A 12,088-nucleotide genomic window follows, 5' to 3' on the forward strand; every position below is an offset into this window, starting at 1 on the left:
GAAGAGAAGAAGCTTATACCATCTACACATTGAGCTAAATGAAGAATATTGTCCAGTGCGGAAGAGAAACAAATGTGCAGAGGTGTCCTCGTCCATATTTGAAGCAATGTGGCAAGATAAAAAAAATCACATTGATCTCTGGACTGATGGAAGATTGTATCCAGTGGACCCAATGACAAAGAGCACTCCCCCATTCTCAAATTGTTCATCTTTGATAAAATTTGTGGGTGATGGTCAAAGAGGGTTGCTGGGTTATACACAGAGTCTTGCGGCAGAGAGAGATATTCTTAAGTTAGAAGATCATTTGACCAAACAAATGATAAATACTCTTAAACAACAACTTGAGGAATGTAAAGAGAGCAACGAAAAGCTACAAACTCAGCTCAAACAATCTAGAAGCAAGAATACAATGTTAGGAAACAGACAAAGAGAAAAGAAGTTAAAGAAATAGCAGCAAGGTATTGTTATTTTATATGATTCTGCTTATGCTTATTTTATATGATTCTGGTTATGTTAGGTTGTTAATCTTTTTGTTAAGTGATTCTGCTCCACATTATTATGCTTATGTTATTGTTATTATGCTATTGTTCTTTATTAAATGATTAATATTCAGTTAACTTTAATTTAGTTTATTTATTTTGTTGGTGTCATTTGGACAATAATCAGTTAATTTTGTACCTTTTGATTTAGGACTTTGCTACAACCAAACTCTCCATCAAACATGGAAATGGCAGCTAAACATTATTGTGATGTTTTACCTCTCAAGGTTGCCAAAAAGATTTTCACAGAGAAGAAGTTTAAAAAGGCAAAGGAGCAGTGCATTGAGGGATTTTTGCAGAGCTCTTGCTTGGACAAGGAGGATGTGCAATATACTATGGATAAGGTAGGCATTAGCAGAGATGGCTATAGCAAGCTGTTCAGAAATATGAAGTCAAGGTTAAAGCAATGTAAGGTCAGGTCCTCTTTGCTTCCAAAGCCATCCATTGTGCAGCAGGCAAGGAAAAAGATCAATGAGAGGATAATGGAGATGTTGGGTGAGCCTCACCACATTCATGGTACCTATCATGGTAAAAAGAGGGATCTTCAATTTGACGAGTTCAATAATATTTTCCTTGACTTGAAGACGCTTCAGAAGGAAATGATCAGATTCTATGAGCTGGAGCATACAAAAGCAAATGGTGTTGTCAGTTTTGTGATAAAGCTTGATGAATGTGAGATTGTTAAGAACAGCAAAATTGAGAGGATTTCCATAACTTTAATGAACAGAGCATTGAAACCAAAGGATACCAAGTACTTCAGCGTGCAATCGGAGAAGAATGTCTGGTGGCTAGGTGCTTTTGAAGTAGAGAGTGAAGACTTTGATGTTCTGGATTAGGTTTTCCATCAAACAACAATACCCAAAGTCATTAATGCATAAGAATTAGGGGAAGAGATTGAAGTTGAAGGGTTTGGAAGTTACAGGGTGGAATGGCACATGGGAGGAGACCTTAAAACCCTTAAATGTATGTACAATGTCTCCAAAGGAGCTATGGCAAAGAGCCCTTGTCTGTATTGTATGGCATCAGCAAAAGAATGTAATCCTGCAAATTGGAACAAAGCACCCAATAGGCATACTCAAGATCCAAACTTCAAAGCAGTTTTAAATATTCCACTTGCTAATGTCCACATATGCACTCTGCATGCTCTTTGCAGAATTGTGGATAAAATTGTACATCTCTATGTGGGGTTTGCCTGGAAGTTACAGCCAAAAGCAGCTAGAGATGCTGCAATCAAATGTATTGAAACGGTTTTATCAGAAATTGGCCTTCACAGTGGTAAGATTAAGATTGAAACAGACCTGAAGAGCTCTTCAAATGGAAACAATGTGCCTAGAAAGGTATCTGTTGGTGGTGTGAAGGCCAGAGCTTTCCTAGGGTTTCATGGCAAACTAGGAAAGGTAAATGCCAAGAAGGGTTCATCCAATGTGAAGTATAACCAGTGGAAAGCTCTCCACAATGCCATCAAAGATCATGGTCTTGAAGGTACATCAAGAAACAAAAAGGCAGAGGTATGGGAATCACTAGACAAAGTATTTTCCTACTGTGATAAGACATCCTGGGGAAAAAATGATCTGCCAAATTTCAAGAAAGTGCTCAATAACTTCAGAAGTGCAATGAAAGATGCTTGGGATCAGGAATTCACACATTACATGGTAAGTTTTTTATTCCTTTTTAATATGTACATACTTTTAGTTTGGAAGCATATGATTAATCTCATACTTACTAATTATTGACACACTTTTACTTTGCCAGCATATAATTTACAATCACACTCCCTGGTTTGTAAAGAGATGGGGCTCCCTGTCCATATGGTCTACACAAGGAGAAATCCCATTATCAAGCAAGAACCAAGTTTTTCAAGCATACAAGACATGGAGGAGGTGCAGTGAAGGCAAACAGCTTGCTTGAGGTTTTCCAATGGTTCTATAGACAAATATGGCATAGAACCAGATCAAAAATGACAAAGAAAGCACTATTGAACTCAGATTTAGCAAATGCCTTACACAGGAACAAGCAGAAAAGACAAAATTCATATAATAGTTCATCTGCAAATGAAAAATTCTTACAATGGCTAGCTACAAGAGAGAGACAAGGTAGAAAGTGGGCCAAAGTACAGGTATGAGCAAAGTCAGTCTTTTGATGAAGGTACATCAACTTCACCCCTAAACTTCAGAAACTTCTGCTTATTGTAGCCTATCATTTGTCTCTTGAGGTCCCCAGAGTGGGCAAGCACATAGGATGCCATTGTTGCAAAATAACCAGCTCTAGAACCAGTAAGGCCAGGGACGAATCCAAAAATTCTGATGGCTTCCTCCTTTTCCACCAATATAAACTTCTCTAACCCTGGAGGAAGCTGATATGAACCAACAACCTTTGCAAGTGCTTTAATTGCAAGCATTGGCAGCAATGGTTCTCTTGTAAACTTGTTATGGAATATAATGACAGTCTCTTTGTTGAGCTTCCCAATAAAGTGTCCCAAGCTCTGGTTCCTTCCTAAATTTAAGGGTCTGGAACCCTTCCCCTTGCCAAGGAATTTGTCTGTGACCAGTATTTCAATCTGCAAAAATATGTCTTGGTTAATTGTTCAGCACATTAATAAGGCAGGGCAAAATGGTCATTAACATACCTTAGGAGACTCATCCTCCTCAAACAAGGCAGGTTCCCATATATCAATGGATCTAGTTGGCCTTACTTCATAATCTCTGGTCTTTTCCTCTCCCATATTCTCTATTTTAAGCCTTTTCTGGATCTCATTGAACTCCTCTTCAGAAGGTACACCCTGTTGCTCATATCTCAGAACAATGTCCTGCACATGCTTTCCAACACTTGAGCTGTCAATAAAATTTTCTGCCTCTGTGTCCAAGACTGCTAATGGGCAAGGTGAGTAATCAATAAATCCTATGTCATTAGATCCCCACTCAGCCAAAACTGCCAAAGCATAATCTTCCCTTAGATCAAAAAGATGCTGAATGTCATTCAACAAAACATATTCCTTTTTGTTAACTTTGTATGTGGGAAATGTTGATGTGCAATGCAAAGGATCAACATCTTCATCCTCAATGTCAACATTCTCCACTTTAGTGATGTTTTCTGCTTTAAATTTTGCAATGTCCAGCATCTCAGTGCTTTGTAGCTTCTCTTCCTCTTCATGGAACTCCATCTCTATCTCCTCTTTCTCCTGGTCCTCCTTAGCCTGGGAAATCTGCTTTGGAATCTCTTTGCCCTCTGGTGTTGGGAGTACACTGAAGAAAATGATAAGTCCAAGGTCATAATCTACCAACTGGAAATGCATATTACCATGAAATTTGCAAGGCTTTATGATCTTTTGCCAGTCTGGATGAAGGCTTGACCACTTCTTTGCAATACCTGTCCTTGACAAGCTACCTGCTTTGCATATATCAACAAAATGAACAAGATTGTCAAGCCTGTGATCTCTGATCAAATCTGTATATATCTCTTTCAAGTCACTAATTTGTGTAGAGAAGCCATCCACAAGTGCTTGAAGATCAAAGGCAGCATTAAAAATCTGTTTGACACTTTGAAATCTTGTAAGTTCATTAACTTTGTAAAGAAAAGACATCAGCCTGTCATCAGCGGTCTCTTGTATATCCTCTGTATCCATTATGACAATCCACAAATGCTCAACTGAAAAAGAGAAAACAGAAGTCTATCAAGACATTAACCACCCTTCTTTATATCAAGTCTACAAACAAATTAAAAGCATAAAATTGTCAAGCAAATTAAGCGCACAAATTAAGCGCAAGCAAAAAAGAATTACATAAAATTGTGACATGCAAAGTTTGTCACTTGCTATGCGAACTTTGAGAAGTTAAGAGAAACTCGGCACTCACTAACTACGCGCACAGAGTGACACTTGGTACGCAATTTCCTATTGCTAGGAAGAGGTTGACGTCCCCCAAAATCGCGCACGGGTGTCGCGGTGTGTCGCTTGGAGGGTTGGAGGCTTAAATTCGAAGCCTTGTGAATGACAATAAGCAAAAAAACGGGTTGGGTAGGTTCCTTTTATGGCCAAAAACGCCACCTCGGGGGGTGTGCAAATCGGTTTTCGCCTCGAAGTTTGGTCCAACGGCTAGTTTTTATGCACCTAGGGACTTGCGCCATGCACCCTGTATAAACCTCCTCAGAGCCCAAACTAAGCGCATTTTGAAGGAGGTTTTACCTGGTTCTCGCACTTCCACAACCCAAAACTTCAAGTGCTTTGACCGTCACACCGTGCGCGATATTCGTAAGTGAGAAGACTTTGCCTCCTTTGTCATTTCGCGTACGGAGTTTAAAAGCAATGTGTTCCACTATGTCCACAAATGTGATCATGTTTACGATGTGTACCGCAATGTGTGCCACTATTTTCACCATGCATACAATATGTGTCTCAAGAGTTTTAAGAGGTTTTCACCGCTTGGGACTCCCGTCATCCCGTGCGCGAATTTGGTAAGTGAGAGGACTGTGCACCCTTCGCAATTTCGCGTACGAAGTGTCACCGCCTCTGTGTAATGCTCCGTCACCCCGTGCGTGATCACCGTAAGTGTGAGGACATTGGTCCCTTTGTGATTTCGCGTACGGGGTGTCACCGCAATGTGTTCCACTATGTACGGAAATGTGTGCCACTAAATATACATCGTTTACTTTTTTTACTAATGTTTGTTGTGTAACAATCATTCCTATCCCTTTTGAAGATGTCAAGGACCAAGAAGACTGCAAGGAAGGTTGATAAGCCGGTTGATAAGCCTCTATCCAAAGATGAAGAAGAAGCTCAGCCTAGCAAAGCTTTAGCTGGTACTTCAAAACCAAAGGAGAGCACATCTCAGAGGAAGGACCCTAAACCAAGCACACCTGACCCTCAACCAAGCAAAAGAAAAACTACACATCAGAGGAAAGATTTCAAGCCAGTGCAGCTTAAGCCTCTCCTTACAAAGAGAAAGTTCAAGCAGGGGGTCAAATGTCTAAGAGAGATAAGGAAGGCCATAAAGGCCATCAATCTTGCAATTCCCAAACTGCCCTTCCAAAGACTATGCAGACAAGTTGCAGAGGAGTACAAGATTGACATGAGGTGGACTAGAACTGCATTGGCATGTATCCAGGAGGCTTCTGAGGACTTTATGATTGAGCTTTTCCAAGATGCCTATATCTGTGCAGCTCATGCCCATAGGGTTACTTTGATGGACAAAGACATGATCACCCTCAGGAGGCTGAGATACAGGTTTTCAAGAATGTTGGAGTCTGTCCCTATGCATGATATTAAGGCCTTTAATATTCTCAACATTCCTCCATGGAGGAAGCCCAAGGAGCCTGAAGTAGGAGTAGTTGATATTACTGAAGAAGAGGAAAAGGAAAGGAAAAAGAGAGCAAAGGAAGACAAGGAAATTGTAGAGAGAAAGGAGCTTGACCTGTTGGAACCTCAGATAGTGCCCCTCTTGAGGAGTGTCAATCCTACTGGTTTTGTTGTCGCTCTATTCAGTGAGGAGGATCCTAGGGAGGATTACAATTCACTTGACTCTGAGACCTTGGAAATTCTCAAGGACTGGACCAAGGAGATCAATTCTCCACTCCTTATCACATGCCTCAGGTTGTTTTTGTTTTCCTATGTATTTTTGTTTATAGCAAGAACTATTTATATAACAATATCTTGTACCAGGTTAATGATGCATACATATGAGCCAGACCTTCAACAAAAGGTGGAATTTTTAGACCCTTCTATCTCCCACTTTCTCAGGACAGAGACAAATATTAGAGAGCTCACAAAGTGGTTGATTCATGTGGACTTGGAAATCTGTGAAATTTTCTTGATTCCTTATCATGAGAGGTAAGTTTCCTACCTACACCTTGTGAAGAGAATTTACTAATTCATGTTAGAAGGCTAACTGAGGCTTGTTTTTATAGCTCACATTGGAGTTTAATTGCAATTGATATTGTGAAAAGAAAATGCTACTTTGTCAATTCTCTTGCTGGAGTACATGGTCAAGCAAAATTGTAAGTATAGTAGCAGACACATTTTGTAAACCACAAGCAGAACCTCAAGCACATACTTTTAATAAAGAATTTTGGACAGTGTTGCTACAAGATTTATAGAGACACTGGAGAATTGTCCACCCATGCCAAAGATGCTGACTAAAATCCAATTTTCAGTTGTGAAGGTTGGAATTCTTTATGCTTTGTTCACTTCAATGGATTATCCTCAAATATTTTTTCCCACAAATACATGTAATGAGTTGCAGGTTCCAATCCAGCCTGAAAGCCATTCATGTGGATGGAGGGTAGTGACAAATGCCAAGCTCCTCTTGGACTTCATATACTGCAATGACAATCAGAATATAGAAGTATAGCATATTTCATATTTGCTAGGTGTATTTTTTCTCATTTTATTGTTCCTAAAACTTGCTTTCTATTGCCTTGTATAGATCAACAGAGAGTGCTATAGTGAGAACCATGTATGGTTGACAAGAGCAAATATTATCAAGTATATGATTGAAGCAAATGGATGACTACAAGAGGTATTTAAAGATGATGATGCTGAAGAGCTAGAAAAGGCAAAGGGGAAAGCAAAACTAGAAAAGGCAAAGGGGAAAGCAAAACTAGAAGAGGCAAAGGGGAAAGCAAAGCTAGAAAAGGCAAAGGGGAAAGCAAAACTAGAAGAGGAAAAGGGAAGTGAAGAGGAAGAAGAGAGTGGTGAGCAGGAAAAGGCAAGTGAAGAGATGGATGATAAAAGAAAGAGGAAGCAGCCCTCAAGCCCTCCTGCCAAAGAGCCCACAAGAAAATCTCCCAGGACAAAAGAGCCCATTGCAAAAGCACCAACCCCTAGGGACAGGAAAACTCCTGGCAGAAAACTATTCTAGCTTTTTGTAGCCCACTTGTATCAAGCTTCCCACTTGTATCCAATTGTCTATTCTATAGCCCTTTGTATCAAGCTTGTATCAAGCTTTTTGCAGCCCACTTGTATCAAGCTTCCCACTTGTATCTAATTGTAGCCCACTTGTATCAAGCTTCCCACTTGTATCCAATTGTCTATTCTATAGCCCACTTGTATCCAATTGTCTATGTAATTGCAAATATTTGAAATTGAATACATTTTGATCACCTTGTTTTAAGACTCTGTTACAAAATCAAATCATTGAAGTAAAATCATTGATGTTTGGAAAAGTTGCATTTCAATAACAAAATAAAGATCCTTTTAGATCTTTATTTCAATAAGATCCTTGCAGGTCATGTGATACAAAACAAGATCCTTGCAGGTCATGTGATACAAAATAAGATCCTTGCAGGTCATGTGTTACAAAATTGCCTTAAAGGATGTTCAAGACACCAAATGTACAATGCCATCCAAGATGTCCTTGCACTGTAGCCTCTTTTCATTCCTTTTTGATACCTACAAAAACAACCCAAGTTAAATAAAGAACCAATAAGAGAACAAGAGACTTTTAGGGATAACAGTTACCTTTCCACCATTTATTTGAAAGCAGAATGTTGTGGGCAGTTCAATTTCATCATTTTGCAGGTCCAATCTCAATTGATGTAAGCTACACATGCCTCTTATCTTTACAATTTACAGATGCTCATTGTTTACCCATATATCAATGTCTTCTATTGGGCTGTCAATGAAGTCCTCCATGTCTTGATCAAGTGGAGTTAGCTGACCACCAACATAGTGCCATCTTCTGTAATAAAATGACATAATGAAGTTTTGTGTCCCTATCATGTATTTGCAAGCAATTGAGCCAGCTTGCACATTACAAGTGATTCCATTCACTATTTTGGTGTTCCAACCCTCATCCACAAATTCAAGTACATTTGCTGAGTCTAAAGTCTTCACTGAAAACATTGTTCTAGATTTTCTGACTTCAGCATTAGAGAAGAAGTCTACAAAAACTGTAATGGGCATGAATATAGAAATTCTACTCTATTTGCTTGGTATGTTTGCTTTCAAACACTTTTGAATCTCACAAAACAGTTTGCACCTGTAGCCCTCACTTGTATTTGAGCTAGGGAGTGACCATTCTCCACTTTTGAAATCAGGCAAGTCTAGCTTAGTTGTGGCTTCAAGTTCTCCAGTCCTTCTAGGTGGAACATAATAATGGTCAAAGAAGAATATTCCATTCTCTGCCAATGAACCCTTAGTCCTTCCCTTGTATATTTCTTCACCAATTGATCCATGACACACATCCAGAATATTTATAACACATTCTACTGGCTGCCATTCCATAATGTTTGAATGATACAAATCTGTACAACAAATAACCTTATACAACATCCATTACAAATAAGAATTTAAGTTAAGAGACTTACAATTTGGTCTATGTAATGGCAAAGCAGAACTCTCTGAGTCAATATGCAGATCTTTATGCATGTACACATGCTGCACCAGCACCTCTTTGATTGATTTTTTGTTGTCGCCAAAGCTGAAATCTTTAACAATGCGCTTCCATCCCGCCAAGAAAGAGTTTTTGGTGGAAGACTTTATTCTCTTGTTCTGTTGCATCAGTATCCACGTTCCTTTGTGTATAGTTATTGGAACCCATTCTCCATTTTGATCAGTCATGTTGTAAGTGACAATGGCTTCAATGGAAGTTCTTGGTCGTTTTGATCGTGATGAAGATTCCATGGTGAAAAAAGAAATGAGCAGAGAAGTTTAGCCTGAGTTCAAGAGAAGAATAAGCAGAATGTGCAAAAAACGGTTCAAATCTGGAAAAGATCATGAGATAGAATCCAAACGTTGTTTTATGATGACAATGTGCAAAATGAAAACAATATAATATGAGAAGTACGTCTTTCTAAAAGCGACAACTATTGAATGCCTTTGCACTTTTACTTGTTTACATTGCTATTTACCAGCTCAAAGTTGCGGTAAAGATAGAATATTTGCTTTTTTTATGAATTTTTAAAAATAGAGGTTTCATAACGGAAGCTCTTCAACCATTGGTTGAGACCACTCTGTCTCTACACGCTAAAAGGCACAAAAATGACCTCAAAATTCCCCTAATGATGACCCAAAAGCTGAAAACCACCATATTCTCTCCCTCTATACTTCTCTTTCTTTTGATTGTGCCTTATCCCAAATATTCAAATCAATTGTGCCAATTTCTTTCTCTATCCTTCACATGCTTATAAACTAACTATACGAAAATGCAATGTGTGCAACCATCAACTAATCAATGTCAAAGTACTAGACATGACAAGGTATTCAATTTTCAACGTTGATCAAGGTTGGATCAACATGTACATCCGAAACCAATCCGTATCGTATGGATGTTCTGTACGGATGCGTATAGTACGAAATGATCTGTGTGGTGCTGTTTTTTTGTGATTTTTTTTTTGGCTTTTATCGATGCTAAGGGTTTCGCAAGGCCTAGGCGATTAGTTTTTGCGTTATACTAATAAGGCGTTTGAGTAGTAAGAGCAGTAACCAATAAGCAGTCAGTGCACAAAAATTACAGAGAACTCTCTCTCTCTCTCTCTTTTCTCCAAGTTTCTCATGCAGGCTCCCTCCCTCTCTCTCTTTCTCTCACTCGTGTTTGTCTTATTTGCGACAGATTCTTCATGCCTAAGCCATGCAAGCCCTACTGGAAGGAGCATAACAATGTCATCTGCATTATCAACACTCCAGGCCAAACGGGTTCCGGTACTCGACGATGGCAATGCAAGTACTGCAATTTTCAGCTCATGAGTACAATTTCTCGTGTTGTCAAGCACCTGATAGGCATTGGCACGACCAACAATTGTGGAGGGTGCAAAAAGGTTCCACGGGATATTAGGGACAAGTTGATTGCACCAAAAAAACATACAGGTGGACAACACACCGAGGTTCAAGAGGAGCTGCCCATTGCTGGTTCTAGTAAAAAGAGAGCTCCAGTTGTGCAGGAGGAGGAAGATGGAGGTGACATGGATGCACGTAGGCAAAGCACCTTTCCTTCACGTGTGAACTCTCTTTCTTGGGTGAAGAAGTGTCAAAAGGTGGCTGAGATGGAGATTGCTCACACTCTCATTGAGTGCAATATCTCCTTCAATGTTTTGAGGACTGAGCGGTGGAAGAGGATGGTCCCGGCTATAGCTGATGTTGGCCACACAGATTCATGGTCAGGGGTGGAGTATAAGATGCGCACTACAATGCTTGATGAGCAGAAGGATTTGATAGATAAGGCTCTGGTCCCGGTCAAGGTGGGTTGGCAACAGTGTGGGTGCACCATCATATTAGATGGCTAGAGTGATGTTTGTAGTGGCACATCATTAATACTCTTGTGTCGTCTTGTCTTGGCACATACTTCTTGTGCACTGTGGATGCAGGGAAGGCCGGAGAGCACATCAATGGTGAGTTTATCTTTGTGCACATCAAGAAATCTATTGATGAGATTGGGCCAGAGAATGTGGTACAGGTTGTGACTGACAATGCCTCAAATGGTAAACTTATGGGTGAAATGGTCGAGGCAGCTTACCCTCGGATTTCTTGGACTCCATGTGCTGCACATTGTCTTGACTTACTTATGGAGGATATAGGAAAGTTGCCTTGGGTATTTCCTATTGTTACAGATGCTACTAAGATGATCACCTTTTTCCACAAGAAACATCAAGCTTTAGCTATCTTCAAGAGCCACAGTACACTTGATATGGTGTGACCCTCAAAGACCAGATTTGCTTATATGTATTTAGTGCTACAGAGACTCTTCAAATTGAGGGATCCACTTCTTCAGACAATCGTGGACCCGAAGTGGAGATTAATGCATCACTCGTAGATGGAGCCCACTAAATACATACAGCGATGGTTGCTCGATGAGTCCTTTTGGAGACAGGTTCAGAGTTTGACAGTGGCATTGCAGCCAGTGTATGTCCTTCTTTGAGTCACAGACATGGAGGGCTCTACATTGGGCTTAGTCTATCATCTCTTCATGGAGATGAAGAGAAACATTACAAAGTACAAGTCTCTGACACAGAACTGGTAAGTACTTGTCTTTTGAAATTGATTATTTCTTTCGTTGCAAATCTTCATGTTGTCATTTGAATTTGCCAATTCAACTTTGTTTTATTGCTGAAAATTTCAGCCGAGATGACATCATGGCCATTGTAGAAAGGAGATGGACTTTCATGAGTCGTCCCATTCATGGGATGGTTGCATTGCTTCATCCTTTCTACAAGACGCCAGAGCTTTTCCATGAGAGGAGTCTCTTAAAGCTCAAGGATGATTAGATCAATATGATGTATGCCATTCACGATCAGCTGGAGATTGATGCAGAGATTATCAGCTTCATGAACAATCTAGGACCATCCTTTTCTAGAGATGTGGTGTTGAGGCCAGAGACCAAGTTTCCTCTTACATGTGGCAAAATTATGGGAGACAAGGTCTTCCAACGCTCACACATCTGGCTTTACGAGTACTTGCAAAGGTAATTGAAAATTTTGAGACTTATAGTTTTTGTACAATGTACTTAGTACTTACTATTGCCATATATTAAATCTCAGTGCTCATTGTTGTAGAATTGATTGGCTTGTGCATGCGAGCGCAGCTGGAGTGCTTATTCCTTGATACATACGAAGATTCGCAATCG

The sequence above is a fragment of the Adiantum capillus-veneris genome, chromosome 21 (assembly GCF_014529385.1).
Source record: "Adiantum capillus-veneris isolate H3 chromosome 21, ASM1452938v2, whole genome shotgun sequence".
Classification (NCBI taxonomy): Eukaryota; Viridiplantae; Streptophyta; class Polypodiopsida; order Polypodiales; family Pteridaceae; genus Adiantum; species Adiantum capillus-veneris.